This window comes from Cucurbita pepo, chromosome 6 (assembly GCF_057944985.1).
Source record: "Cucurbita pepo subsp. pepo isolate OVF chromosome 6, ASM5794498v1, whole genome shotgun sequence".
NCBI lineage: Eukaryota > Viridiplantae > Streptophyta > Magnoliopsida > Cucurbitales > Cucurbitaceae > Cucurbita > Cucurbita pepo.
In genome coordinates, this window is record NC_141803.1 from 11,038,958 (window position 1) to 11,045,269 (window position 6,312).

The following is a 6,312-nucleotide window of genomic DNA, read 5'->3' on the forward strand; positions in this document are numbered from 1 at the left end:
AATAGGGAGAGGAGTGAAAGAATAAAGAAGGAGTCAACTCTCATTCTTGCTTGTTTCGTCTTTCCTTTCAACACTTTCTTTTACCTTGTTCAATCTGGTTCATTCTTCGATAGTCTTTGTTTACAGTTCCAGAATAAGTAGGTGAAGTAGCTCAGCAAAGGGGCAGGAAATGGAATGGGTATCCTTGTTGCTTTGTTTGTTGTTTTGGAGAGTTTTCAAAGTCAACTCTGAAGAATTACCGTAAACCTTTCGAGCCAAGCCCCTTCATTATTATTAGGTTGATGGGTTGCTGTTGCTTTCTTCAAGTCCAAGTTTCCCGCTTGTTGCTTTAGAAAGAGAAAGATGGCAGGGGCGTGTTAGCGCTTTATTACTAATATCAAACAACTAGAATAAAGAGACAAAGGGCTCTTTCTTTATCAGCTGGATCCAGAACGAATAGGAGATCTATCAGTACGCCATCTGCTACATATCTTGAGTAGTGAGGGAACTCCTTTTTAGCTTGACGAGCTACTTGAGTTTCCGAAAAACAAACGCATAAACCCCGGGATTTTCTTTCGTAAAAGTCAAAGAAAAGAGGAACGAGTGCCAAGGGACTTGAGTGACTCTCCCTAATCAATAAGCGGCGGGAGAGGGACGAAGAAACGAGATCGGCTACTAGAGACGAGCAAGAGCCAGGGACGCACTTGACGAGCAGACGAGGGACGAGTGGTAGAAGCCGACAAAGAGTAGTGATAGTGACGGTTCAGTGAAGTCAAGTCTATTAGGGGCTCCCTGACGATCCCGAACCTTCCAAAAGTGAGTGGAGTATGTTTTGTTTCTTGGCACTCTCTTGACTTTGTTATGCCAACCTAAAAAGAGAGAGGGATAGATACGGAGCTTGACTTGAAAACAAAGAACTATGCCCACCCTATCACAACAAGGCAGATAGGGTACTTTTTTCCTTCCTTACTTAAGTCCAGGATACGAAAACAATTCCTCCCCACTAAAAAGAGCGATTGAGAGTGGATTTCCGGTTCGATAGTGTCGAGAAGATATTAGCCCCTGACTGAACCTACCTCTTTAACATCTAGAAAAAGGCCCTATTAGTTAAGCTCTTTCGTAAAAGCACCATTGGGCGGTGGTTCCTCTCTTTTTCTCTTTCCCCCCAAACACTAAATCGATCTATCTCGCCATCAGCTCTCGACTAAGAGTTCCTAATCGAAAAAGTAAACTGAACGTCGACTTGATGATGCAAAGGAGAGGGTTCCGAAGGAATATCTTCTTGCCAAAGGAGAGGGGAGAAACTGCTCGACTGTAAAGGAGAGGGGAGAAGCTGTGTGTAAAGGAGAGTTTGTCCATTCATTAGCTGCTTGTTGACCTATTTACCTGATTTATTAACCTGAACCTCGGTCTTGACTATTATTCAAAATCAAGTAAGGAAGTTCTTTTCTTGACTTGGCCTGTGTGCATTATACCTCTCCCCTTTCTTTTCAAAGAACTTGATTTCAATCTCAATAAAGAAATGAAAGCAACACTCTTTGCTTGTTGTCCTCTTACTCTTTGAGTCTGCCTTGTGGAGGTCTCTCGGGTGTCTACGGCGGATCCGATCAGTCTCGTGATGAAGATATCATTCTTTTCCGATCTTACACTAAGAAAGGGTATCGTCACGACAACTCAATTTGCCCGGTAAACTACTCGGGGCTCCCCATGGTTTAGTAAGAGGGGAGATTTGCTCTTCATCCGGGGGTGAATTCATTATTCACTCAAAAGTGTAAGCCTGATTAGTGAGGTCTTAAAAACTGAATAGAATGAAATTAATGATCAGCCATTACATTTGTGCTTGAAGCTAGTAGGCGCCGCGAATCTATGGTTTCTTTCTTTCTATCTTTCAATGGGATACCAATTGGTTGGATGCCTTTGAAAGCCTAGAGATGATTTGCCTTAAAAATGCTTGATAGGTTTGTTTGTTTGTCTTGTGTCTCTGTAACAAATGGTCTATTTATTGATGGGCGAACGACGGGGATTGAACCCGCGCGTGGTGGATTCACAATCCACTGCCTTGATCCACTTGGCTACATCCGCCCCTACCCCCGCACAGGTGTTTCAGTCTCGAGATACGATCAGATCCTTACACCCTATGACCGCTATCAAAGAGAAGCTTTTTCCTATACGAGAGTTGCAAGTCTATTGTTGTGTTTTGGAATTAGGGGAAGCAAAGCTTCAACAAGTCGGCCGCTTCCTGGCAAAGCTTCAAACAACCGAGGTTATGCTGTGAACTTCATCGATTTGACTGAACTTGACTGAAGATTCAAAAAGATAGAGGACGGGCAGTGAAGGCTAGTTTAGTAGACAGCAAGCTACGACTTTGACGAGCATACCTACTCCTATCAAAAAATGAAAAGCAGCAAGCGGGAAGAAGCGAGCCCCTCCCCTATCAAAGAAAGCCATTGCGCGCTAGCCTCTTGTTTGTATAGGGTTCCAAACCACCCCTAAACTCAAAGCTTTTCAGCCCCTTTTTGATGGGATATTTGAAGAAAAGGCCCCTGACTATAGAGATAGGCTAAGGCTTGACTCAGAGTCTCGTTAGGGCATCCTTCCCCACCATTCATTCCGGCCTATTATTGATAGGGATTTGACCGATGCTGAAGGTAGCTTGCTTACCAAGAGCCACCCACTTGAGAAGCTAGTCGCCAGAAAGAAAAGAAGCGAGGAGGAAGAAAGCTGTCGTAGAAGCAAAGCTTCCCCCCCTGTAGTCGTAGTACTCGGCTCGTCCCTACTTTGATACAAAAAGTCACCAACGGTTCCCTACTTTCTCCGGTTTCTGCAACCATAATCATTTCTCACTCCCATTACTTCATCCATCAACCTTTTATTCTTATTTCACGGGGTACGCTGTAAAGGAAAGGAGTTGCTTGCATTCGTCAAGCGGTAGCTTCCCGCCTCCTTCATTCCTACTGCCAGCCTCTTTCGGTGAGTTGTTCCCTTCCCTTTTCGAAAATGCCCTATACAAAGGGTCTGCCTCAGCAAATGTACAAAGTGGACCGCTGCTGACCCTCTTTCTTCTTCCCATTCGGGTTGGGTTGCCGTAGAAGTCAAGTAAGAAGGAATGGAACCACAGGAGAGTCGTCCGCAGTTCATACTTGGGCAAAGACGACTGACTTTGGAAGCGGAGCACAAACAAACCCATTGTAGCTATTCCGGGTTCTTATTGAGCTTAGCAAAATCAAGGTTTATGAGAAAGTCAGCGAAGTTTGGTGTTCTACCTTTGCCTAGTCTCGGTCCACAGTGGAAGGCTCCGCACCTGAGACTGGTTAGACTCAGCGGAAGTCTAAGGTGTAAGTCAAGAAAGAGAATAGAAGAAGAGATTCAGTCTATCCCTTAGCCTAGTCTATATCTACAGCTGACGCAACTCCGTACCGACGCCTCACTACCTACTACCTACTTATTAATTATTTAACGGCTAAGCGATTGAGCTTTCTTTCCTTAACCAGCTGACCTAAGTAACCACCTTAACTATCTTTCTGACTTTAGCATAGGCCTTCCTTCAAACGGCCCCTCTTTTCTTGTTTGAATTAGAATAGAAAGAACGGGGCCTCACTTAATTAACTATTTGTATAGGATGAACAGAGGATGAAAGACAAAGTCAAGGGAGAAGTCGGCTTGATGATCGGAGAAAGGGAAGGGGCGTGGTTGGTGTGTCACTGGGTCGGTGGGGGAACTTGTAGGAAGGGCGGGACGACCCGCCGAATCGAATGAACATAAGAAATCGACAACATAAAGACAAACGAAATCGTCGAATTGCTTATGTATAGAAAGAAAACGAACCACTTCTATTCTCGGAGCTTAGGTATATGAAGAATGGCTTTTTGGTCCCTTTCGTCCAGTGGTTAGGACATCGTCTTTTCATGTCGAAGACACGGGTTCGATTCCCGTAAGGGATAGGTACTCATTCCCGGCCTCTCTTAGTGTGAATTGCTGAGTGATCGCTCGCTATCTGGCTGGAAAAGGTGGGCCGGAAGCTTCCTCTCTCACAGCAAGCAAGACGAGATCACCTTCTCAGTAATGGACTTCCTTTCATTCTTCCTTAACTTAGCCTTAGATGTCCTTTCATAGATTCTCGAACCTCCGACAGACGAAATCTCTATGCATGTGTTCTTTCTTTCCACATCATCTCTTTTGGCCATTTTTCTTAGGCATTGAACCCCACCCACCTTAGGTGCTGAGTAGTGTCCCTATCTCCCTAATACCTAAAAACAAGTTCCGTCTATGGAGCCTAAAGCTTAAACCATGGCAGTAAGCAGTAAGTAAGTGGGCCTATCTAGTCTTTGCCCAGTCTTCGCCTTCTTCAGTGGCCAAGTTTCAGCATTCAACGTCGGCCTACCACCTTTCTTTTTCAAGGTTGAGTTCAATTCAAGTAGTCTTTCCTATTCTTATTGGTAAATAGCGTCTGGAAGGGAAGCGAACAAAGGCATTATTGAACGAAAGAGATGCCGGGTCGGTCAATTGCATTAGGTAGGAGATGCAGGACCTGTCTTAACCGCAAGTGTATTCGCTATTCGATTCCATACTCGATCCCACCCTATTAAACTTCCCACGGTTCTCTCTCTTTTTGACTTTTCAGTGAAAAAGGGGGAATGAATCGGTAGACTTTCTTTTCTATGTCGCCGGCTCATCAATGAGCGTAGATTGATAGAGATGGCTTTTGTGCTGGTCAATCTCTATCCCATTCTTCAGCAGGTATAGTTTTCTTTGATCAAAGGCGGGTAATCCATACTTTCGCCCCCTTTGGTCAGTCAGTCAAAGAACAACCTAAGGAAGGTACCTCACAAGCTTTTGGATTCCATGGCTAAGAAGTAAGAAGGCTGGCTGACTTTGGCAGATTTTAGGTGAGGGTGGAGGAGTAGGAGTAGGATAGATAGGAGGTGAGTGGTTGATATAACCGCAGTATGATAGGGAGATTTTGGCAATAAGGGTGGTGCTAGGGCTCAAGACAATAAGGGGGAGTTGGATCATAAATCTGAGTTTCTTCCTTTGTTTGAACTGGCGGAATCCTCCCGGACTTGAGATAGGAATGGCTAAACTGATTGTCCCAGGAAGAAAGCTAATGAAAGCAAAGGTCAAGAATATCTATCTTGGTTTAACAGAAGTTAGTCAAAATCTCGCTTGGTAAACGAAGAGAAAGAAAGAGAAGCGACTGAACCTTATACTTTATTACCTGACCGGAACGAACCTCTTTAGATAGAGAAAGAAAGAGAAGAGAAAGAATCAAACCAAACACCTATTTACCTTGTGAAAGAATAGTTCAACCCCCCTAGTGAGTGAAAGACTCAACAAATGAAAGAAAGATCAGCTACTTAACAGTGAATGAAAGAAGAAGAATCTAATCAGATATTCCTATACAGTCGAGTAAATTCAGATTCAATCCGGAACCATAACCCATTTCTTTTTTCACTGTAAGTGTAAACGAAGAAAGCTCAAACCTGAACCTATCCTTTCTTTACCTTTATCAATCACCAGATGTAACCTGTAACCAAAGAAGAAAGCCGAAAGCAAGATTCATTCCCTTGAACAGTCGAGCCACTTACTCCTATTAATTATCCTGAACCTCTACAACTCGGGTTGAACTATTTGATTGAACTACTAGGTAATGAAGTCAAGACGAAAGAGAAAACCTTAAACCTTTGCCTGATTTCACTCGGTCTGTTCGCTTAGCTTTCCTTTGATTCCGCTTTCAATACTCAACGAAGGATTCCTGAGAGTGAACTATTGATTGATTCTTTCTCCTTTGATGATATTCCCTTCCCCCCTTATTGAACTCTGTAAACTGTAGGATGATTCCAACACTCTTTCTTTTATTTGACTCTCCTGCCTGTAAGTAAGAAACAATAACCTGAATGAGACTGAACTACTTCACAAACTGAACTCCGGCTCCTGCACTTAATCACTTGTCCCTTCTTTCCCTGTTTTACTCTCCCGTAAGTAAAGACTGAACTCAAGATTCCTTCTCTGATTCCTTCTTAACTGTTCATTCACTCATTTATTGAAAGACTGTAAACTCGTCTTCTTCCTTTGATGATATTCCCTTCCCTTTACCTATTTACCTTTTCATTCTCCATTTACCTTATTCATTCTACCCTGAACCTATACAGTCGGTAAAAGAGAAAGCCGAAACCGACACCCTGAACGGCTATTCCCGTACTATTCTTCTTGAAGAACAAGGTCAAGCTAGAAGAAAGAAGCTCCTTCACCTTAATTACCTGATTGTGATGTGATTGAAAGGTTAAAGAGGACTATTTATTTCATTTCTTCTTCTTTGTCCGATATGACCTGACC

The 6,312-nt window shown here is 43.4% G+C and overlaps 1 non-coding gene across 1 annotated transcript; it reads left to right on the forward strand.

Moving 5' to 3' along the window:
- Window positions 1-3,848: 3,848 nt before the first annotated feature.
- TRNAE-UUC (transfer RNA glutamic acid (anticodon UUC)) lies at window positions 3,849-3,920 on the forward strand. The gene has a single exon. It is a non-coding gene; the product is annotated as a tRNA-Glu (tRNA).
- Window positions 3,921-6,312: the final 2,392 nt, after the last annotated feature.